We start from the raw sequence: 26,130 nt of genomic DNA, 5'->3' as shown, positions 1-26,130 counted from the left end.
AAGACTCTTGTATGTGTCACTGAAGAAAATAAGCAAGAATTCCTAGTAGCTTTTCTAGTACTAGTAACACAATTAAATATAAAAATGAGTAGAAGAATATAGTGTAGTATATCCTTACCATATTTTATTTGCTATAAACTACATGTCACTAACTAACAACACACAAAAGAAAATGAACAAAGAACAGTTATTGGCTGCAACATGTAAGTTCTCAGAAATGTTCTGTTGAAAGAATAAAGAAAATTACAGAAAATGCAGAAAGTATCATTCTCATCAGATGTTCAAAACAGAAAACATTTAAAAACTACACAATATGCATTTGTAATGATACAACTATAGTTGATAAACATTTTAAATAAGCAAGAGAATCATAAGCACAAAACTCTACATAATGTTTTTATTTGGGAATGGAAAATTGTAGTTAAAAAATAGGAAAGGATGCATGAAGAACTTTAAAATTAATGAAGTAATAAAAGTGTTCAGTCATGTTTCCATCATAGATAATTCTTTTCTATCTGTTAACATTGAATAATATTTTTAAAATTAGTGATTGTATAATAGAGAGCAAAAAAATATTCTCTAGGTACTGTAACTAAGAATCAAGGCAAATTCTTGCATCAAACTTTATCGAATTTAGAATCTATGGTATTAAAAGCATCTGTGTTTCTAAAACATACACAGATAAAAAATCACCTGGGATAAAAATGATAATAGGAAACAATATTTTTGACAATAAATTTGAATATAAGTTTCAAATAATTTTTAGCAAAGCAAGAAGATTATGACAAATTACTGAATTTTAAACATGGATTTTTTAAAAAAAAGATTTTATTAATTCATGAGAGACGCAGAAAGAGAGACAGAGACATAGGCAGAGGGAGAAGCAAACTCCCTGTGGGAAGCCTGATGGGGGACTTGATCCCAGGAGACCAGGATCACAACCTGAGTGGAAACAGACACTCAACCTCTGGGGCACTCAGTTATCCCTTAAACATAGATTTGAAATTAAATAATATAAAGTTATTTTAGGCATAACTAATGCTCAAAACAATGTCTTATCTTTTTCAAGCAGAAAACACATTTTACTCTTTATTTTTCCAAAAGGAATAGCCTTGAATTAGCAGATAAGATCACAGGGCTTTGAAATATATATCATGTTGAAATATTCAGTATTTTTCAGGTGAATTTTATGTGCACTGTAATGATTTAGAAAGCTTGTTGAACATGCAATTCTCAACAGTTAAATCCTTGCTTTTCCTGATTCAATAGCTTGGATTAGGCCGAGAAGCCGGTATTTTTGGTGAATATGAAAGATAATTCTGATAGGAGGAATAAGTAGTGAAGCCCATTTTGAGAAATTCTTGTTTTAAAGTAATTCATGCTTTTCAGTAAAAAAAGAGAATTTATCTTTGAAATTTGTTAAAAGTGTAGATCTTAAATGTTGTAGACACACACACACACACACACACACACACACACAGGAACTATGTGAGCTGATGGATGTGTGAATTTATATCGTGGTAATCAGTTCACATTACCAAACATCATGTACGCTTTATATTTACAAATTTATTGCCAAATATATGTCAGCAAAGGTGGAAAAGGGAAAGAGTCAGACACAGAGAGAGAGACAGAGAGAGAGAGAGAGAGAGAGAGAATTCATCCAAAAGATTTAAAAGTTAATGGGAAAGGAGAATATTTACACACCACTTGTTAAGAATGTAAATTAAAATTTCTGTTATCTGGTTCCTCGTGACAACCATTTACTAAAAATAAGCAAAAAATTTTGCTTTAATTTAATTAAAATTTTAATTTACTTTAAGGTCATTTAAACCTTCAAATGAAAATTTTTTTTCTTCTTTTTTCTTTTTTTTCATTTTTTTTCTTTTTTCTTTTTTCTTTTTTTCTTTTCTTTTTTCTTTTTTTTCTTCTTTTTTTTTCCTTTTTTTTCAAATGAAAATTAATTTTGTAATTATAATCTTCATCGCAAAGCTCTCAGGAACATTTCTATACTTTTCAGTAGAAAAAGAACCCAAGAACTATTCAGAATCTACCAGCTGCAATGGTATGATCTTTTTTTTAATTTTTTTTAGATTTTATTTATTTATTCATGAGAGACAGAGAGAGAAAGAGAAAGAGAGAGAGAGGCAGAGAGAGACACAGGCAGAGGGAGAAGCAGGCTCCATGCACCGGGAGCCCAATGTAGGATTCGATCCCGGGTCTCCAGGATCACACCTGGGCTGAAGGCAGGCGCTAAACCACTGAGCCACCCGGGCTGCCCTGGTATGATCTTTATGGTCTTTTCAATGGACATACTTTTCTGAGAAATCTGTAAATTTAAACCCTGTAATTAGTATATATTATTAATAAAATTATAGATATTAGTGTACAGAGCACTAAGCCTTAAAATAATCTTTATCACAGGAAAAATAACCTCCATGTAGAAAGTTAAAACACATTTATTGAGCCCTAAAACTTAAAAAAAAAACACATAGAACTATATTTGTATAGAAAATTCAATTTTTATATTTAGACTATGTTTTGAAATAAAGTTATGTTGCCAGCATGCCACTTCCTTTTCTCTTTATTATAAAGTTTCTGATGGGGAAAGTGAGAGGTATCTAACTTTGGGTGAAGGAGCCTTAATGTTCATGCTGAATTACATAAATTACAAGGAAATGAAAGCCAGACTCTTAAGTTGGCATAATGCCAACAATGAATAGTTTTTAAAACCCTAGCCAATAGAGGCATTAATCAAATTTTAACAATACCATTTTGGGTGATCTTCCTGGGTCTCAGACTTTCACTCCCATGTTCTCTGGCTCCCTCTTATCCTGTGATACCCAAGCTGGCTACGACTTTTCCCTGACCTCCACCTGTAGCCATAACTCCTTGTGACTGTGCCACCATGTTTCAGGCACACCTGGTCCAGGGCTCCATTGTGAAGAAGGTTCTGGAAGCCCTTAAGGATCTCAACAACCAGACCTGCTGCGACATAAGGTGGAGTAGCATAAACTTGCAGAACCTAGACTCATCCCACATCTCCCTGGTGCAGCTCACCCTGTGCTCTGAGGGCTTCCATGTACACTTAACCACTATGACCACAACTTGGCTATGGGTGTGAATCTCGCCAGCATATCCAAAAAAAAAAAAAAAAGAGAGAGAGAGAGAAGAAAAGAAAATGTGCAATGAAGGCATCATTACATTAAGGGCCACGGATAATGCGGACACCGTGGCACTAGTATTTGAAGCTCCAAATCAAGAAAAGGCTTCAGACTATGAAATAAGGTTAATAGATTTAGATTTTGAACAACCTGGAATTCCAGAACAAGAGTATAGCTGTCTAGTAAAGAGGCCTTCTGGTGAATTTTCACATATATGCCAAGATCTCAGCCACATTGGAGATGCTGCTGTAATTTCCTGTGCAAAAGGCAGAGTGAAATGTTCTGCAAGTAGAGTACTAGGAAATGGAAATATTAAGTTGTCACAAACAAGTAATGCTGATAAGGAGGAGGAACCTGTCACCATAGAGGTGAATGAGCCAGTCCGGTAACTTTTTCACTGAGATACCTGAACTTCTTCACAAAAGCCACTCCACTCTGTTCTCCAGTGACACTCAGTATATCTGCAGATGTATCCCTTGTTGTAGTGTATAAAATTGCTAATATGGGATGTATAAAGTACTATTTACCTCTGAAGATGGAGGGTGAAGAAGAATCTTAGGCATCCTTAAAATCCAAGAAAATAAAATGTTGTTCTTTGAGAACTGCTTCTGAGATGCTAACATGTACTTAAGTCTCTTCTGTCACCAAATTTGCACACCTGAATACATAGTAAATGGTTTCTATAGATAACCTATTTTTTCCTCTATTCTTTACAGTTTAAAGAATAAAGTCCAAAGTCAAATCTGGCTTTCTTAACCTAGAAATATTTCTACCTTATCCAGAAATGCTCATGATTTTTATAACAAAAGAATTTTGACTCTAAATGCAGTTTACAGAATATTTTTTTTTCAATTTAAGTAAAAGTTAATCGAATTTCACACATCACAAGATGTTGCCTTGATTTGGCCATGAATGTTGCAAGTACCCTAGAGAATTCAGTTCAAACTACTCTTTCATATAAATGTGCTTGTTTTCTCCATCTAGAGCAGCCTTATACAAATACATGCTACTTAGAATAAGAAGTATTCTAAGTACAGTACAGTACAAGATATTTTGGGGGATTCATTTGCCAAACTTATTTTGGTATGCTTCTAACTTGAGTTCAAGAAATGGACAGGGGAGGGGCACATGGGTGGCTCAGTTGGTTAAGCATTTAACTCTTCATTTCCTCTCAGGTCATGATCTCTGAATGGGTCCTGAGGTCACAGGCTCTGGACTGGACATGGAGCCTGCTTAAGATTCTCTCTTCTTCTCTTTCTCTGCCCCTCCCTCTGATCATTTGTTCTCTCTCTCTCTCTCAAAAAAAAAAAAAAAAAAAAAGGAAAAGAAATGGAGAGTAGACCAAATCCTATATATTTCATTATTTTGTCAATTTGTTAGCAAAAACAAACACTTTTTTCGGAAGCTTTAGGTACCCAGAGTGCTGTGAGCTTTTGAAGACTAGCATTGCTATAGGGTGGTGTTTCCTTAACCTAGGGAGCCTTTTACAAGAATATTCAAAATTTTAGTATATCTGTGATAGGACCCAAGGAGTATGTTTGTTTGGGGGAACTTAATCCTACCAGTTGTGAAACAGATTGTTTTAAGCATTCCTTAGTAATTGGGCCACAATGCCACAAACTAGCATCCTACATATTGAGAATTGCTTCATTAAAGTCTATTTTGTGCATAGTGGTTGAAAATGACTAGTTTCTTTTTAATAGCTGGACTGAGTTCTAGTTTTTGGATGAAGAACTCACTGTATCCAATAGGTATCTTGTTCATTACCATCTGTGTGCCTGGAAGAGGGTTGGAAGGATATTGGCTGTAAAGGGGCCTGATGGAGGATTTGGAGTCATGAAAATACCTAGACAGTGGTGATGGTTCGAAGATTGTATGTACTTGTCAAATTCACTCAGCTGTACTTTTATTGTATGTAAATTATACTTTAATAAATCTGACATTTAAAAAGGTAAAAAAAATACCATTTTTTTCTTTAAGGTATATGGCCGAGAAAAAATAAGCTGAAAACTCTGATTCTTAAATGTTAAAGATTCATTTAAATATTTATAAGTACAAAATGTCAATATATCGCACAATATGTCTTATTAAGAGAAGAAGGAGGTGAGTGGACTAAAAAGAAAAAGAAAGAGAATTATAGAGTTATAGAGTAGTATGGTAAATAGACTCAACAAAATGGATTTTAATAAAATTTACTTAATATTCTAAAATAAAACTGGCAACTTGAATTGTTATGAGATTTGATTAAAGAGGAAATTTGATAAAACAGTTACCACAATTAAAGACTAGGATAAAAGTATAATTATTGTAATTATGACAGGACAAAGTCAGATTTTAGCAAAAAGAAAAAAAAAACAAATGAGTGAAATTTTATACAATTTTATGTCCTTGAAAATAAGAAAAGTTATTATTTTCTAGGATATATGTAAGGATATTTAAATGTAAACAGGAGCTTGCAAATAATTTTCTTCTTTAGAGAGAGAGTGTATGTGCATCGGAGCATGACAGGGGGCAGATGCAGAGGGAGAGAGAGAAAGAGAATCCCAAGCAGGCCCCACACCCAATATGGGGCCTATTGTGGGGCTCGATCTACCACCCGCAGACTGTGATCTGAGCTCTTAAATAAGTGAGCTACCCAGGAGCCCCACAAGTGATTCTTTTTAAAATTTAATTTAAAAACTCTTCCTTAAGTAGAATTCTGTGCAACTAATAATGTTTCATATTATACAAACTTATAAAATTATTTTACTAAAAATTTTTGTAATTTGGGGGATGCTTGGGTGGTTTAGCGGTTAAGCATCTGCCTTCAGCTTGGGCGTGGTCCTGGCGCCCCGAGGTCGAGTCCTGCATCCAGCTCCCTGCATGGGGCCTGCTTCACCCTCTGCCTGTGTCTCTGCCTCTGTGTGTGTCTCTCATGAATAAATAAATAAAATCTTTTTAAAAAATTGTAATTTTGTTTTTAAAGATTTAATACTTCTTGAAACCATTAATATTAACATTTATTTTTTAATACTATTATGTGAATTTGTATGCATTTCATATTTTCTAATGCCTCTATGTAAATGTTAGACTAATTAAATGTTGAGATAAAAATATTCTGAAATAGCCTGGGAAATTAAAACCTTTTTATCATGAATTCTAGAAATAACTTATAATTTTAAAACTTTAATCAGGTGCATATATCTGAAATCTTGGTTCCTAGAAGATAAAAGAATAAAATGTTATCCAAATATGCATGTGTTTATATGCTTCCATTATTTCATTGAAATATTAGATCTTTTTCTCTGGTTCAAGAAATAAACTAGATCTTTTTTTGGATGCTTGTTAATGGGTGAAACATATCCTAGACCTATATGCTCTGAGTCAAATTAAAAATTTTGGAGCCTAAATAGAGAATTAGAAGTTATATGGTCACAGCATTAGTGTTCAAAGCAGAGACTTTACATCTGTAAACATCTTGACTCTTTGTAGCTCCAGAAGTGAGAAAAGTATGTAATTAATTCTCATGTTTTTTTAAACTGTACATAATTGATTTTACAAAGTTTAAAACTATAGGCTTTGGTAATAAGCTATTTGATATCAGTTTTAGCAATATATATATATATATATATTTTAAATGGTCTCCTCAGGCTAGGACAACAAAAGCTAAACTAAACAAATTCAAGGGGCTACTTCAAGCTTTCACAAAGGGAAGGGAACCATCAACAAAACAAAAAGATGATCTCCTGAATGGGAGAAGATATCTGAAATCATACATCTGATAAGAAGTTAACACCCCTTAATACCCAAATATATAAAGAACCTATAGAATTTAATGTAATAAAACACAAATAGCCCAATAAAAAATGGCCAGATGATTTGAATAGACATTTTCCAAAGAAGACATATAGATGGCCAACAGGCACATGAACAGAGGCTCACTGTTGCTAATCATCAGGAAAATGTAAATTAAAACCAGAGTGAGGTATCACCTCATGCCTGTAGAATGGCCATCATCAAAAAGACAAGAAATAACAAAGGCTGGTGTTGATTTGGAAAAAGGGGAAACTTTGTGTACTTATTGTTGGGATAAGTACAAGCTACTATGGAAAACATTATGGAAAATCCTCAAAAAATTAAAATAGAGCTACCATATGATCCAATCCATTTCTAAAAACAAAACAAAAACAGTAAATCGAACACATGCAACCTCATGTTCATAGCAACATTACTTACAAATAGCCAAAAACATGGGAACAATCTAAATGTCCATTGTTGGATGAATGAACAAAGAAGCTGTGATATATATATATATATATATATATATATATATATATATATATATATATATAATTATATATATTTTTCACTATATATATTTTTCACTGTATATATTTTTCACTGTATATATTTTCATTATATATTTCATTATATATATTTATATTTATAGTGAAATACTATTCAGCTGCACAAAATATGAAATCCTACCATTTGTGACACCATGGATGGGCATGGAAGGCATTATTCTAGTGAAATAAGTCTGAAGAAGACAAACACCGTATGATCTCATTTAGAGATGGAAAAAAAGTACCTCATAGAAAAAGATACCAGATGTGGTTACCAATAGGGTAGGAGAGTATATGTGTGGGGAGCACTTGGAGGAAGGTGATCAAGAGGTACAAATTTCCAGTTGAGATGTAATATAAATAAGTACTAGGGATACAATGTGCAACATCATGACTACAGCTAACACAGCTGTATGATATATAGAAAAGTTATTAAAAGAGTAAATCCTAAGAATTCTCATCACAAACATTTTTTAAATTAATTTTTCATCTTTTTTTAATAGTGTATCTATGTGAGATAATGGATGTCAGCTGAACTATTGCAATAATCATTTTACAATACACCTAAATCAGATCATCATGTCATACACCTAAACTTATATAGTGATGCATGTCAATTGTTTCTCAAAACTGTGATAAAAATGTAAAGGGATCTATTAAATGGGGATCAGCATATCATCCTTAAGGTAATAAAGACCATATTGGAAGAAGTGTTTTAAGTGTGCATTAATAATGAACTACCTAAGCAAAATGACTTACCCATTCATGGAACTCTTTAATAGCAAAGTACCATGTAGCTGCTGTTAGACCAGTGAATGTTCTCTGTCGACTGGTAGATATCTCCATGCAAAAAAAAAAAAAAAAAAAAAAAAGTAGAGAAAATGAGGTAAAGAGTGACGAAGGGGTGAAATAAAGTTACCCCAATTGATATAAACCTTTTACGGAGACATTTTTGCAATTAGTAATAAAACAAGTGACATGCCATTCTGACTCTTAGGAATATAAATCAGAGACATTGATGCACATATTCATGAAAACATTGTAAAGAGATGTTTAGAGCAACATTGTTTTTAATATAAAAAAATGGAACTGAAATAAATATCCAAACTTGAGAACAGATAAAACTATTTTACTATATGTACATAGCGAATACTATCACCTGAGAAAATATGTGAAAAAACATGACATATATCCATTCAATTGAATGAATCTCATAAATGCTATGCAGCCATATAAATAAACTGCAGAATAATATAATCAACAATGTAATCAACAATATTTCATTGATATATAAAACATGAAAAACAATAGTATGTATTGTCTAAAAATATGTACATATGCAATACAAAGAATACATGGGAATTAAAAAGCCAATTCAAAATAGTGGCTATTTTTGTCTGAGATAATTAGAGGGCCAAACTCAAAGAGAAGTAAACAGCAATCATTATCTACATTGGGAGGTGAGTACATGTAGGATACATGTAGGATGTGGAATACATCTTAAATTCTAAAAATTAGAAAAATTAAATAATTTAGCAAAATATAGGGAAGGAAGTTTGACTGTTTACATATGTTGTCATATAATGTAAGTTAAAGTCTTAAAAAGTAAATAAATGAAAAATAAAGTCTTATTCTTGCATAAGATGGTGCTGTCTTATTGGTTTACTTATTTATGGTTGAGTGTTGCTTTGGAAGAATATTCTATGGGTTACATTTTGGTATTCCATCAAAGTCTTACAAAGTTCTAAAATAATATAGACCCGGGATTAGTCTCATATTCTACAGAGGATAGAAGCCATTTAATATTGGAGCGAATGGTCCTAGAAGACTTAATAGCTCCTGAGGGTATCACAGAACTAAAATATGGCAAAAGTTTTGCCTTAAAACTGACCAGCAAAATATCATGCTGTAAGTCACTCTTGTATATGTTTCTGAGGGGACATTATAAGGGTGGTATTAGGAGGCAATAGTAAGTAATGGTTAAAATGTGGATTCTTGAATCGTAGTTCTTGAGTGTGAATCATGGCTCAACCACTTATTTGCTTTATGATTATACTATATCATTGAACCTTACATTCTTTATCTATAAAATGTAGTTAGTGAAAGTCCTAAAGTCCCTGCACTATTAATGGATTTCAATGAAGTAAGAAATGGAAACTCTTCATTTTTGGTTTTGGTTTTTGTTTTTGGCTTTATTTTTTAATTTAAAAAATGTTTATTTTTTAATTTTGTATTTGAGGATAGTTGACACAATGTTACATTAGTTTCAGGAATAAAATATAGTGATACAACATCTCTATACATTATGCTGTGCTCACCACAAGTGTAGTTCCCATCTGTTACCATATGACATTATTACAATATCACTGCTATTCTCTGTGCTGAGGCACAGAAATGCTTAGCACATCTGAAGGTACAATAGTGAGTTGCTTCATGCATACATGTTTACTTTATTACCAAGTGTCCGTAGACTTGATTTTTAACATAATTATCTGATGGCATTTCTCATATTTTCTATTTAAAATAAATTGTAGGGGATCCCTGGGTGGCGCAGCGGTTTGGCGCCTGCCTTTGGCCCAGGGTGCGATCCTGGGGACCCGGGATCGAATCCCACGTCAGGCTCCCGGTGCATGGAGCCTGCTTCTCCCTCTGCCTGTGTCTCTGCCTCTCTCTCTCTCTCTCTCTGTCTGTGTGGCTATCATAAATAAATAAAAATTAAAAAAAAGACACCTTTTAAAAAAATAAAATAAAATAAATTGTAATTTAATTAAATATTTGTTTTACTAAAAATATAGCAATTACTAAGTTTGAGATTGCCCCGAATAATGTTATATTTTACTAATGTGCCACTCAATAACCTGAATAAATTCATTCACATTCTGTAATATAGTAGTATTTCACCATTTAAATCAAAGTTTTGGCCTGTTAACTAGAGCAGAGATGAATTAAGATAGAGCTAAGAAAAACTGCCTCTGATTTAATATAATAGATAATAGATAACCAAGAATTATTCCCGTAATAGTCATGCCCTAAATATCCACAATATTTATTTAGGAAAGTAGAGCTCAAGCTCAATATATGTGTGTGTGTGTATATATATATATATATATATATATATATATAATCACAGATCACGTTTAATTTACATTTTTCTTTCCAGTACCCAGTATAAATCACTTGAAATATGTTAAGTATAAGCAAATATCTAATAAGCACTTCTTGACAAATAATCGAGAAATGGAGAGTAAAAGCAGAGTAAGTAGCAAAAAACAACAATCTGAAAGTAGTCAATGCTTGGACAAATAGTGATATATGTTAATATGCCCTGACGGCACTAAAGTATTATATACAAATTAATATTGAAAATAATTATACTTATCAAGAAATGGTTGAGTGAGAATCACTGAATTCTGTGCTAGAAACAGTTGTTAAAATTGTAGTATATTTGAGAAAAGTTTACTTAAAAATTTTTAAAAGAATCTAGAATAATAAGTTATATGAAGGCTGTAGGTTACACAGTTTTGATTGGCATTTTATTTAGAGAAGTAATAAAACTTCTTTAATATCTTCATAGTAATAAATTTATATGACAACTACCATGGAGGGTAGATTATCATGATGTCTATAGGCTTTCAAGAGTGGTAGTTATCTTATAGGTCAACATATCCATTTCTTTCAGGGTAAAAGTGTGTAGTTCCAAACAGACAATAAATGACCATCTTTGAAATAAACATTAAGAAAATGATTTACACTCAAATATCCTTAATTCTTTTATTCCTGTATTTATCTTCCCGTGATATATACTTTTGTCTCTAATTTTCTGAAGAAGTTAGGTTTCTATTTCAAAATCTTAAGTATAATTTGTCTTCAATATCAATCTCTGGTACACTAATACTACATTTTGGGTAGAAGTTTCTAAGATGCTAAAACCAAATTTGTCATGAGCTTATAATGTAGTTAAAAAGAAAAATGAAGGTATTTCTGTTTTCAATTCTAGCATATAAAGAGCATGAATATCATGGCTTCCTTCTTTTCCACAAGAAAATTCCTGACAAATTGAAAATCAGTGACTTTTCTTGGGCCCATTAGAGCACTTCAATAGAGCAGTAGTACAAACCTCACTGTAGACTATGGGGCGAGTTAGATTCAAAATTTCTTACCAGGACAAAAGCCTCTGGAGCCATAATGTGGTAGGAATTTTTAAAAATAAATTTTGACAAATTGCTGTCCACTGAGCAAAAAGTAGCATGAGAATACAAAACTCTTGAAGGCTCCAGTCTTAGGGGCCTAGATATCTACTAAGGTTTCATTCAGGGAACTTCAGAGGATTCTCCCAGTTAGGTTCCAAAAAATGTCTCCTGCTGGCTCTGAGCATTATAAAACCTACCAAGCACCTCTACATAACAAAGACTTGCTCTCCAGAGAAAATAATTTTGCTTGAGTGTACTTCTGAAACCTAATTCCAGCTGGAGAAATTAAACTACTCCCCACTCCAGTCTCATCCGTTCTTCCTTTGCAATTTGAGGGGGAGAACACTGTCCTCATGGAACAGAATTTCAAGGCGATAGATTTGGAATACTATAGCCAAGAGACATGGTTAAAAGATAAAGCTAAGCACCTGGAGGAGGGAAAGAAGCACAACCCCAAGAAACAAGACCATAAAGATTGATATTTGATCATAGGGTTATAAAATTCTTTCCCATCTTAACATCTTACCATCACACTGAAAGGGCTCCAGAATAATACAGAGATTTAAAGTGAAAGATCTCTAAGAAAGAGACTCCATTTGAGGAAGAGAGTGATGGGAAACCCAAAGTTAAGAGGAGACATTAAAAAAAGAGGAGGGATTATTAAATGAAATTTGAAACTTCTGGTATCTCTAACTACCACATATTTTATTTGTTTAGATACGGTTTAACTCCATTCCAAGTGAATTTTTAGGCCTCTATCCTTCACTGTGTGCCATTTTGTGACTTCCTACTTTGAGCTACCTGGCTCTCAATCCAAATTCAAAACACATTTTGGAGCTCCTTTCAGCTATATTACCAGGAATATTAAAGGTCCAATCACTGAGCCAGTGGGTGGTCTGATCGGCAGACTAATGTCCCCCAAATGATGTCTGTATTCTACACCCTGGAACCTGTAATATGTTTTGTTTCATGGCAAGGGAGATTTAAGTGTCCACATGGAATTAAGACTGCTGTAAACTGAGAGGAAGACTGTTCTATATTATCTGAGGGAGCTCAGTGCAATCACAACAGTCCTTACAAGTGGAAGAGGGTGAAGAAGGACAGTTAGAGAGATGAAAGTGTGAGGAGGACTCAGACCAATTTTGCTACCTTAGAAATGGAGGAATGGGGCCATGAGTCAAGGAATGTGGGCAGCCTCTAGAAGCTGAAAATAGAAAGGAACAGTTCTTCCTTAGAGCCCTTGGAAAGGAACACATCTTGATTTTAGTCTAGTGACTAATTTTTAGACTTCTGACCTCTAAAAATATAAGATAATAGATTGTATTGTTTCAATCACTCAGTTTTTGGTAAATTGTTACAAAGCCAATAGAAAAATAGTAGAAGTGGTATGGCCCAGGTCCTGTTGGAAAGACTATGTTTCGCCTCTTAATTTCCATCTTATTTCTCTAGGCCTAGAGTTTCTATTAGCAATTGTAGACATCAGGGCTACAGCTAAGAAATCACTGTCGCCCATTATATCGTTAAACTTGACTTCCAATGAATCATGTATCATTATTAACATATGATGAAGAAATTAAGGCTCGGAAGTTCTTGCCAAAATTCCAACATTTATCAAGGACCAGTCTCAGAATTTTAACTCAGATCTTTGGATTTCAAATCCATCTTTCTCCGTGACATCCTGTGCCTTACCATGCAATATACAGTTTCAGCTTGCACACACCCACAAAAGGGAACATTTCCAGTCTCTTACATTACTTTCTCCTTATTCATTATTCTTATAATAGCCATTAATTTGTGTGTATCACTAATGTGAAACATTATAACTTAATATTATGGGATGATATTCAATTATATTATTTTTCTTAATTTCTAGGAGATACTCAAATTTTTAAATGGATCTACAGCTATATTTCAGAGATACTTCCAACATCTTTGCTCCTTTTTTAGTCAGCCTCAGAATTCAACAGACTTTTGACCTCCTTTGTTTCAGGGAACTTCTATGATTCCTATGAAGACCATGTCAGCAGATAGGAAAACATGCAGAGACAAAAATACTCTTGCCTTGGGATAAGAGGTCACAATTGTTCCTCATTACTGCTGCTTATCTAAATTGCTTATTTCCAAAATTCTGGAGCCTTCTTGCTTACCTAGATCTGGAGTTTTTACAAGTTCCTGGTAGATTATAAATGCCTTGAGATAACATGTTAATTGATTTATATTCACTTGATTGAGCTCAGTGCTTGGCTTGAGTGAGGTGTTCAATAAGTTTTGAAAGAAGAATACATGTTGAAGTATTGCTCCTGCTTGTCATTGATGAACTGTCCTGTGAACTCTCCTGTCTGCATGTTAGACATCAGACCCTGGCTACCTAATAGGACATTTGACACCTGTTCCTTTTGATATCTGTTTTTTTTTTTTTATATTGTGCTTCTTACTGTGGCAATGTGACCTAAATCTAACATGCATATTTGAAAAGAAATAGTATGGCAAAGAACTAGGCTGAATAGAAATGCAAAATTAACAATTGTCAAACTGCATGGGAAAAGAAAAAAAAAGTAGTCTCCTTTTCTATTTTGTTCTAGTGGACAGAATCCCCAACTTTTCCTTTTATGCTTTTTCAATATTGTATGTGTACAGGGATTTCCAAGAGAGCATTGGGAAATACAGAAAATTAGGAAGTTTCACATTCAATTTAAATTTTGGCTAGCTTCTATAATATTTTTTTATTTTTGTGTGAATTGCCTTGTAGCTATGAAAAGCAGTTTTTCATTTGAAGGCAGCTAGTAGTCAGGAACTGATTTTATGATTGAATGCATTAGAAAACTCAACTTCATTAGTATAATTATGGAAATGTGGTTCATAGCCTTGGGATATTTTTTTTTCCCCAAAGGAGATACTATCTCTAGGAGACTAACATGTAAGCGTACTCATTTTAAGTAGTAAATATTTGTGAAATATTAAAAGCTGAAATCTTTGAGATATTATTATAAGAATTGTTCATTGAGAAAATTTTTATTTATCTTATTATTATTCATTGCTTTTTTTCTAAAATGTAAAACATGAAATGTGACACAAATAAGTCTTTAAAACAAACAAACCATAGTAAGTGAAATGCAGTGATTAAAATAGGCAGAGAAAGTGAAAAGTTAAACATAATAAAATCCCATATATTACATTTATTTTTTTCTCTTTATGTATTTAGTATGTCATTTGTTGAGTTTCATATACCTAAATATTAAATGGATATATACCTAAATATACCTAAATATTAAAATATTATATATTTTAAAAAGTCAGAATACTGCTTTATAAAACTTAGTTCCAATTCCATCTGCACTTTTTTTTTTGATTCTCTAAAAATGTAGGTAATGGCTTTTACTAACAAAAAATCTATTATTTTACCTTTTAATTTGTATTAGTCAAAAATATATTGTAAAGAACTGAATGGAAAACATAAAAAGAATATCTATCAGAGATTCTCACTAATTAGAATGACAAAAGGAAAATAAGACCTAACAATTTGGTTTAGGAATGGAAAGATTTCACTAGGCTCCCAGGAGAAGTGCAGCAATAGGGGATTGAATTTACAACATACATTTCATGATTAGACACACTTACATGAAGAAAGGCAAACAAAGCGAAATGTACGTATAAATGATCTTCCAAAAGTCCATGTTTATAACCTGATTTAGATATCAGAAATGAAGAAGTTATCATGTTTGTGTGCTTCTGTATGAAGTATCTGGAAACAGACAGCTGACTACTGCTTTTCTCTCAGTCAGGATAACATAGAAAGGCACAATTTCTTCATCTATGAAATATTTAAAACTATATCTTATCCATAATCAGGTTTTACTAATCTCACTTCATAAATAGACATCAAACTATTTCCATTCTCAGTATCTTCACCATGACCATATTCCAAGCTACGGTCATTTCCAAGTTTACATAGTAACAGAGTACCCTAACCAGAATCTTTCTATAGAGAAAAAGGATTAGTATATCAGATAAATAAAATTTTATGAAAGAAAGTATATTAAAAAAAAATTAACTGAGTTCCACACAAGTTTGCTTGATATGGAACATAAAGTTCTTTTCACTTAATTTAATTAAAGTGAATATAGATAATGTCATATTTAATTAATTCTAAATATACATTTTCCTACTTTAAAAAAATCTTTGAAATTGATGTGCCTTATAATCAATGCCATTATATTTGATAAGATACAAATCAAGTGTCTACAAATCACATTGTCTCATCTGTTAGCTGCTCTACAGCTAACGTTGCTACCTGGAAGGAAGGAAATGTTATTTTTAAATGGCAGAGGATATTTTCATAGTAGCCAAGTAAGCAGGATTTGAATAAAAAAAATATCTCAGCTGTGCCCACCTTATATTATAAAAAATTGTTTGGACCTATGTAGAAAGTTTAGCAGAAATAAAAGGAATTAACAGTAAAGTGGCAAAAACATGGATTCTAAATCAAAATGCCTAGAATACATATACAGATGCACCTCAACTTATGATGTACAGCCCAATAAACCCATTGTAATTTGACAATAGTAACTCAAAAATGTTTTAATATATCTAACCTATTGAACATCATAGCTTGGCTTCACCTACATTGAATATGCTCAAAATACTTACATTAGCCTACAGTTGGGCAAAATCATCTAACACAAAGTCAATTTTATGATATAGTGTCAAATACATGTAATTTATTAACTACTGTCTTAAAAGTTAAAAAAGAAACAGAATGCTTATACAGATATAAAATGGCTGTTAAGTGTGTCACTTTTTTACCCTCATGATTGACTGGAAGCTACAGCTACTGCCCAACAACACGATAATATTGGACAGCCCATCACCAGCCCAGGAAAAGATCAAGAATCAAAATTCCAAGTACGGTTACTACAGAATCTGTGTTGTTTTCACACCATTTTAAAGCCAAAAATTATAAGTAGAATACTGTAAGTCAGGGACTGTCTTTACTAAAATGGTATCATGTGGCAGGACAGTTAACTCTCTGTGTCAACAAAATGCAGATAACAATAATAATTTCAAGTATTTTTGAAGCTGAACAGAAATCATATAGTCCAGTACCTAACAGGTAACTTGTGCTCCCCACATTATATGTTATTGTTTGTTATTGATTATTAAATGCATTCAATTGAGGATTTAAAACCTCATCAGAACTTTAGATAATTAGTGTCATTCACTAATTATTCAATCTATATCTAGTTGGTGTTATCAAAGCACAGGTATTGAAAATACAGCATATGCCTGGCTTCTGAGGAATACATAATATAATAGGGATCCAAACTAAAAAACAAGTATAAATAAATATTTATGGTAATAGAATATTGCTGTTAAAGAATTACATCCAAATTCAGGTAGGTTAATAAAATACAAAGTTGCTTAATAACTTTTTATTACAATTCATTTACATTCCAATTTCTTATTGAGATAAAATATGTTGAAACTCTTATGTAAGCATAAATTCATCCTATTTTTTAAGAAAAGACATACATGTTTTTGTATATTCCAAATTTTTGAAATTTTATTTCCAAGACATCATGCTTTTTAAGTTTGTGTAGCATACAATATGATACAAAGTTATTTTTAATTAATATTTACATCACATAAGAACAATTCCTGTCTTTTCCAAATGTTAACTGTTTAAGCATAACATTTTTATCAAATTTGTGGGTGCATTTTTACTTCACTGAGAGCTTGGAATACTTTTTCTTTACGGGATGAGAGTACAGTTCCACATGCTCACATTTCTATCATGGAAGGAGGTTAATTATGTTTATATACTCAACATTCTGAAAAAAAAAAAACAAACATTTTATGAGTAATTTTCTAAAAACTAAAAGAAGAAACAAGCCAAAAAGCTCTGACTTAACAATGTCTAAGAAATATTATTTTGCCATGCGCAGAGCCTAATGATTTTACAAGTCTTTATAGCTTTTTACTGAAACTTTTTCTATTTTTGTTCATTTTGTCATTTTGTTCTTTTTATCTACATTTAAAAGTAGCTTGTTTAACCCATATTGATAATCAAGAAGTTAAAAAAAATCTGAAAAACAATTTTGCATTCAAATTTAAGTCTGTGCCAAACATTGTACAGGGGAGCCAAGTTTCCATAATGTTCTTTATGTTCATGCCATGTATGGCTTCAGAGATCACGAATTCTATTGTAAAATTACTGTTGAAATTTAGCAATTAGTTTTCTTTGTAATCAATTATTTAACCAGCATCAAATCCTGTTAAAGTCCAAAAATACTTTTTGTTACCAAAATAATAGAGCTAAACTGGTATATCTAAATAATATTCTCTTAATAAAGCCCAAGATTATACTTGTTATGCCTCAATGGAAAGCAATCAAATTGACAAAGGTAATAACCTCCTAGGATAGCTTTTTTTTCACACTCCCAAGAATTTTTTTTAAATTTTAATGAAAATATCAATTCACAAGTAATGGAGGTACATATATTTATAGTAATTAAAATGAAAGAAAATCATACCGTAATATAAGGAGACAAACCATGACATCCAACTTGAAAGATTGTTAGCAGAATCTGTATCTTCTTATACTCCAGACACTTTTCTTTGAGGTTCAGTATTTATTTGGCCATTTTTAAAAATAAAATTTCTACAGGTGTTAGAAAAATAATTAAATTACACTTGCCTTTGGTCAATATTTATATCTATATACAACCACTAGCCTAAGTATAATAATGTGTTGTCCTAATTTTCTGTAGTCCTACTCATATTTTAAATATTCTCTGTTGATTTATGAAAAGCTTATTTAGTAAATTTATCCATTTATTTATGTATTTCTGAAAGTTTTGGCTTAAATATGTTCATAGCAGTTTTGAATACATTATGAACATTATTATATTCTAGGTTTTAACTGTAAATAAGGTATATATATATATTGGGCTCATTTAGTTTTTCATGTTATATTTTTATTGCTAATATTATTATTACCTGCCTTCTTCATTTTTGCTGTTAATCTTATGTCATATATTTTTTCATTTATATTTTCAAACTTTTTATAATTCTATTTTAGATGTCTCTTCATTCTCTAAAAAAATCGGTTTAGATTTTTAAATTTTTTTTCTTAAAGACCCAATATCTGAAATCTCAATTCCTTTCTCTTAATAAAATCATTTTTTATGAAAGATTTGTTATACTTTTAAAAATAGTATTCTTTTGACTTTGTATTAATTGTTTCATTATTGGTAAATTATTCTGGTTTTGGATTTTTTTTTAAAAAATATGGTACTAGTTTTCCTCAAATATTGGCATTTTGGTAAATATTTTTGAGACCCTGGGTGCCAGGCTGGCTCAGTTTGGTGAAGGGTGCAACTCTTGATCCTGGGGTTGTGAATTCAAGCCCTACGTTGGATGTAGAGATTATGTAAAACGATCTAAAACATATATGTGTGTATATATATATATATTTTTTTTGAGACTCTTATGAGTCAGATTTTGTGCTAGTCCCTGAAGGTAAAATGAGCCACCCATGTAATAATTACCCATTTCTTTAGCAGACAATGAAAACTCTGAATAGAAGAATCTGCTGTTACGATTATGGGTGAGATTGGTTCTGGACATACAGCTAGGTTAGCTGTGCAGTAGAAGGAAGCTGACAATTCTTTCTAGAAACATTTAGTTATCAAAATTACTTTCCTACTTCCTTGCCCTCAGAGAAATATCCAGCTTTCTTTTGTCTAAAGCAGCACACTGATATGCAATATTCAAATACAAAAATGTTTCCTTTTCCTTTGCACATGTATTTGTGTGTTTTCTCTGTTGTTTTGTTCAGATCCAGTGTTACTTCGGGTTCTGCTTTTCTCTCTCCTGCATTGGCCTTCGAAATTCCTTGCTATTGGCCTGCGAAATTCCTTACTAGAGTTAGTCTGTGAATTGGTGATAGGAGTGGGTTTGGTAGGGGAACCACTTCCAAAGTCGTACTTCGTGAGGATAGGCTGCCAAAAGGGCCTAGACTTAGCCAAAATTGTTTGTATTAGATGATATACTGCACGTTCTGCATGTGAATTTGATATTTCTTTGGAAACCTGATCCCCTCATCGCACCTAAGGTAATGACAGTAAAAATAATGAACTTTATGCATGCATTTGGCACTATGGTTTTTGTTCTGGTCCTCTATCAATTAAAATCCATCTATTCTGCAATCTTCAAGGAATCTCTTAATACTTAGCCAATATCATTATAAGCTTTTCCTGCAAATCTATTCCTCCATTTCATGTAATTTGGTATGAAAAAGGAAGTAAACTCATGTACTAAATGTTTTGCTCTCATTGTCGACCCATAAAATTCCTGTTTCTAATATTAAAATATATAATATGCTGTTAGAATAGAATGTGGATAGAATAGAAGTGAGTATTCTAAGAAAAGTAAGCTAATACAAACTTAAAATTTTACAAGTATATCTAAAAGTAATAAATTATACATACTTTAGCACAGAAATTAGTTTAATTACTTTTTGAATTAAAATATATCTAAATAAGTATAAATAAATACATATTCTATAGTTTTTTCAACAATCCTTATTGATAATGACTTTGAAATCAACCATTTTTCTCTATTTAAAAAAAATAGTGTATATAGTGTGGCTGACACATCATAAACTGATCTGTAATGAGTCATGCTTTTGTATAATCCTTTACCCTTGAGTGCCAGAAGAACCAATAACTTGCTCCTGACCAGTAGAATAAAGATAACGGATGGCATCCCCTTGATTCAATTGTATTATCTGGAAAAGGTGATGGGGATTGTCACTCTTATGCTTACATTATGTTATATACTAGAGCAGAACAGGCTATCCTCTTGGCTTTGTTTTTGTTTTGTTTTTAAAGATTTTATTTATTTATTCATGAGAGACACAGAAAGAGAGGCAGAGACATAGGCAGAGGGAGAAGCAGGCTCCCTGTGGGTAGCCTGATGTGGGACTCGATCCCAGGACCCTGGGATCATGACCTGAGCCAAAGTCAGACACTCAACCATTGAGTCACCCGGGGGCCCCTCCTTTTCGTTTTGAGGAAGCAAACTATTACCTTGCAAACAGGCTTGGATAATTTCCCCATGTAATGATTTTTATTTTCATTACAAATGAGTATAAAATATCAGTTCTATTTTGACCTAATCTCTTTCAAGGCTTTCTTGATATGTGTGGAAAACTAATCTATTTGTTTTAGCAATTTGAGTGATTTTGCATAAAGTAGATTTTGTCACCTTGTTAGTGAATTTACTAGAGGTTAGTAGTGTGCTATAATTAACAGAATCTAAAATGTAAGTGGACTATACAAAGAGAGAGAGATTTGGGCAGGGGAGACCCAAATAGTGTAGGTTTTTGAAAAGGTGGAATGCCATTTTATGCTGTAGCAAAAAAATTTGGTTATATTTTTGCTCACTGACTCAGAGCTAATGGGAAAAAATTTGGAAAGCAATATACTGATTATTGCTTGTGAGCTTTCTTTTTAATGGACCCCCATGAAAGATGGATTAACTGACAATAGAGCTGACCAATCTGTAAGAAAAAGATCAAAAGAAAACAGATATACTGAAAGAGTTATTTAACCTTTGCCCTACAGGACTTTTTACACATAATCATATATCTAGAGATAGCATTAGTGGGGCTGCTCTGCAAAACCCATTGGGGATTTGGACCCTTCTCATCTTCATGCTTTGATCTACTTAGTATATGGATATAGTCCTCTTTGTTGCAAAATCACATATTTATTTTTAATTCTAGGAAAGAAAATAATAAGAAATGAAAAAGCCCAAAGGACATATGGCAGGTGGATCTATAATCTTTAACAGATTTCCCATTTATCTAATTCTGCTTATCTCTTAGAAGGTAGAAACCCCTGACATTGCTGTCCTCTGTATTATAGGTCAGTTTTCACCAGTGGATATTGTTACCCCCAAACAATGTGTGGTTCTAGATTCATTCTCTCTTTGATAATAAAAGTTTCAATCTAAAAATATCTGACACATTTACTCTGAAAATCTATTTTATGTAAGTATGTCTTTAGATAGATTATATATCTGAGAGAATGGTGGACAGAAAAATGAGGAAATGTAATTTTATTTATTTATTTAAAAATTTTATTTATTTATTTGGGAGAGAGAGAAAGAGAGAGGGAGGGAGAGCGATCATGACTGAGGGGAGACACAAAAATAGGAGACGCCAAGAGCCTGACATGGTGCTCAATTCCAGAACCCTGAGATCAGGACCTGAGCTGAAGGCAGGTGCTTAACAGACTGATCCTCTCAGGTGCCCTAGGAGATGTAATTTTAAATGAGGAAAATTAAAACCAATTACTTTATTTTTTTAAGATTTTACTTATTTATTAATGAGAGACACACACACACCAGAGAGAGAGAGAAGAGAAGAGAGAGAGAGAGAGAGGCAGAGACACAGGCAGAGGGAGAAGCAGGCTCCATGCAGGGAGCCTGATGTGGGACTCGATCCCAGGACTCCAGGATCATGCCTGGGCTGAAGTCAGGTGCTAAACCACTGAGCAACCCAGGGATCCCCTAAAACCAGTTACTTTAGTATTAATTTCTGTAGTTAGGTGGATAATACTCTACCATGAGTCTCCATTAATTTCCATTCCCTAAAACTAGTTATTTCCAGTAACTGTCATAAAAAAAAAAAAAAACAGAAACAAAAACAAAAATCCACAACCTCAGGATCTCATTTATTGTCTACCACCTCTAAACGTTTCAACAGACGTAACCTAGTAACACCTCTCCAACAGTTTTTTCGCTGTATCAGCATTCTTTAATCCACTGACCATACCAAATGATTACTTTCCTTTTCTCCTGATGTCTCCTCTCTCCTTACTAAAGCGTAACATTATAGCTTCTAGTTTGTATTCAGCCTTAACTTGCTTGTGTCTTCCTCTCTCACTGGAAAAACACCAAATCTGGTTTACCTTACCTTCTACTTCCTCAACTTTGTCCCTAAACCTAAATTAAGAGAAACCTTTATAATCCTGTTGATCAGGCCTTAGAACTACCCAGAACACTTCTATATTTCCCTGGTCAGTTATCTTTAAGATAATTATTTCACTTTTTTTTTTTACTTAAATCTTCAAATATTTCTTTTCTTTTTGCACTGAAGACCTAGTATCTTATTTCCCTGTGAAAGTAGAATTAACCTAATCCACAAAGCTGCTTCAATGCTGCTATGCATTGAATCACGGGAAGTATTTCCAAAATCTAAGAGTTCAGTAACTTTGTAGTCAAAGTCCTCTGGTCATTCTCATGACAGTGAAAAACTGCATATTTATTACTATAATACTCAAGGTCCTGGACAAGCAGACATCTGCTCTATGACCTCATCTGTGATGATCATCTATTGCTCATTCTGTCCTAGGCAATTGAGCCTTTTTTGTTGTTGCTAAGCCACGCCAAGCTCATTTTAGCTACAAAATGCTTGCCCTTCCAGTCCCTTCTGCATGAAATATTTTTCACACTGATCTTTACATTGGACTTATTTTTTTCTCATCGTTCAGATCTCTACCCAAATGAAATCTTTGAGGTGCCCTCCATAGCTATGAAAATGACCTGCCTCTGCTTCATCTTCCTTCAAAGTTATATCACTGTCTTAAATAATGGTATTGCTTGTTTATTTTCATTCTTTGGGGGCACAGGCACTCTCTATTCTCGCTTATTCTCCAACTACCTTAATAGAACCTGACACAGAGCTGACACTCAATAAATATGTGTCAAATGAGTGACTAGCAGAGTGAGCACCAATAACAAAACAATGACTAAGATGAAAGACTTATTGTACAACAACATAGACTATTCTAAGTGCTTTACATGCTTCAGTTCACTTAATTCTCCACAGTACTCTTTGAGATGAATAATCATTTCCATTATATAGCTGAGAAATCATAGTTTTGAAATTTTAAATAACTTGCCTTTTATCACATATAACATTGAATTTGGTCTTCTGTCACTTAGGAAAATATCTTCATAAGCTTTTTATCATTATTAAATCCCTCTAACCTGGTTCAGCGAGTCAAAGAAATCAAACAAGAGGATATTGCTGGTGTCTTCATCATAACACTCCATGAGAAATTTTCCTACTATAAATTTAAGGAAAGAAAGTGTAGCTGATCTTGAAACTTGGAGAAGGACCTTGACAGAGAAAAGCTATTCCAGAAACATTTAATGAGAATGGATCTCTTGGCATGAATGGCCAAGAAAACTAGCAGTAAAAATATTCAAATGTAAGTGTTTTTATCCTATAATAAAATATATTGTAACCTTCCTCTATCTCAAAGATTTATAAGGAAATTTCACATATAATAGTTTTACGTTAGTGGGGATTTGAATGTAATAAGAAATGGGCACTGGTGAGTTTGGAATGGGGTGGTTAAGACCAATGTTTATTTCTCATACCCTCTCCACTCTGAGGATTGAGGCCAAGGAGACAATCTTCTCTTCAAGAAGGTGAGCAGATGTACAAATTGTGCGCATGAGTAATACTTTGGAGCCAAGTACATCAGGGAAATTGACGTCAGAGCAGACACAGAAATCCTCATACTCCAAATGATTAAGATGAAGGTGCTCCCCAAAGGGGCATGATAGCTAAATCTTGCTACATAAAGAAAAGGCCATAGCTAGTCAGCCTACACTTGGGTTCAATCTGTTTAACAGAAGTATGGGGAGCTGATTATCTCTAGATTAAAAAAAAATTCTTATTAAATGTGCTATTTTACTTCATGGCTTTCCTTATGTTTGCTCTGAATTTAACTATTAAAATTTTGGCAATACAATCACTCATACATAAGAGGTAGCAATTCATGCTAAAAACAACAGATGTGGAACTTTGGGGAAGAGAAGAATATAAAAGTAGGATATGAAGTTTAGGGATAAATTTAGTAACTTTTCTTTTAAATGCTTTATTATAATTATTATATATAGTGTAATTTTTATAATAGTATAAAAATAAATAATATTTTTGAAGTGAGTATCAGAGAGCCAATTATCAGAGAGCAATCCAAACCAGTAATTTTTCCATATGGGTCACACACCTTTTTTCTTTTTTTTTTTTTTTATCATATGGACCAAACACCTTTCCTTTTCAAAACTCCTTAGTTTATCGCTTTGAGAACCAAGAAGGTAGAATAAAAGAAGTTGTGTTATGTAGAATGAAGACAAAAAAAAAAAAGTAACTGGAACTAATTTTTATTTAGCAGCTCTTATATGCTATATACTCAGATTAATATTTATTCTATTTTTGAGAGATATTTTTATTGTTTTCACTTTTAGATAATAAAATAATTAGACTTTATTTTAAATGATTTTATTTATTTATTGTTCCTTTTTTTTAATTGAAGTTCAATTTGCCAACATATAGCATAACACCCAGTGCTCTTCCCGCCAAGTGCCCATCACCCAGTCATTCCAACTCCTCTCACATCCCTTTCCACTACCCCTTGTTCATTTTCCAGAGTTAGGTGTCTCTCATGTTTTGTCACCCTCACTGATATTTTCACTCATTTTCTCTACTTTCCCCTTTATTCCCTTTCACTAATTTTTATATTCCCCAAATGAATGAGACCATATAATGTTTGTCCTTCTCCGATTGACTTATTTCACTCAGCATAATACCCTCCAGTTCCATCCACTTCGAAGCAAATGGAGGGAATGTGAACTGGTGCAGCCACTCTGGAAAACTGTGTGGTGGTTCCTCAAAGAGTTAAAAATAGAACTGCCCCACGACCCAGCAATTGCACTGCTGGGATTTACCCCAAAGATACAGATGCAGTGAAACGCCGGAACACCTGCACCCCAATGTTTATAGCAGCAATGTCGACAATAGCCAAACTGTAGAAGGAGCCTTGGTGTCCCTCGAAAGATGAATAGATAAAGAAGATGTGGTCTATGTATACAATGGAATATTCCTCAGCCATTAGAAACGACAAATATTTATTTATTTATTCATGAGAGGTACAGAAAGAGAGAGAGCGAGTGAGAGAGGTAGAGACCTAGACAGAGGGAGAAGCAGGCTCCATGCAAGGAGTCTGCTATGGGACTTGATCCCAGATCCCCAGATCACACCCTGAGCCAAAGGCAGGCACTAAACTGCTGAGCCACCCAGGCGTCCCAACAATTAGACTTTAAAATAAGTGATTTGTAAAATGTCACTGAACTGAAATTACCAAGGTTTTAAGCCTGAGTGGGTTCCTATTTATTCCTCCATACAAGCATTTCTCAAAATTCTATAGGCACTCTACTCTGGAATGGAAGTAGTGAGTCACTATTAACATTGTCAAATCCTAAAATGTGATAACTCCTATTTTTTTTATTGCTAAGTAGTGGATGCTACTATATTCCTGATTCTTCATTTCTAGTGCTTAGCTAAATTATAGAAAGCTTCCAGTTTTTATGTCA

General features: G+C 33.0%; 1 pseudogene; it reads left to right on the top strand.

The window, feature by feature from the left end:
- Nucleotides 1-2,908: 2,908 nt before the first annotated feature.
- Nucleotides 2,909-3,723, top strand: LOC129515086 (proliferating cell nuclear antigen-like; annotated as a pseudogene).
- Nucleotides 3,724-26,130: the final 22,407 nt, after the last annotated feature.

The sequence above is a fragment of the Nyctereutes procyonoides genome, unplaced genomic scaffold (genome assembly GCF_905146905.1).
Source record: "Nyctereutes procyonoides isolate TBG_1078 unplaced genomic scaffold, NYPRO_anot_genome, whole genome shotgun sequence".
In the NCBI taxonomy this organism is placed as follows: domain Eukaryota; kingdom Metazoa; phylum Chordata; class Mammalia; order Carnivora; family Canidae; genus Nyctereutes; species Nyctereutes procyonoides.
This window is presented reverse-complemented; position numbering and strand designations above follow the sequence as displayed.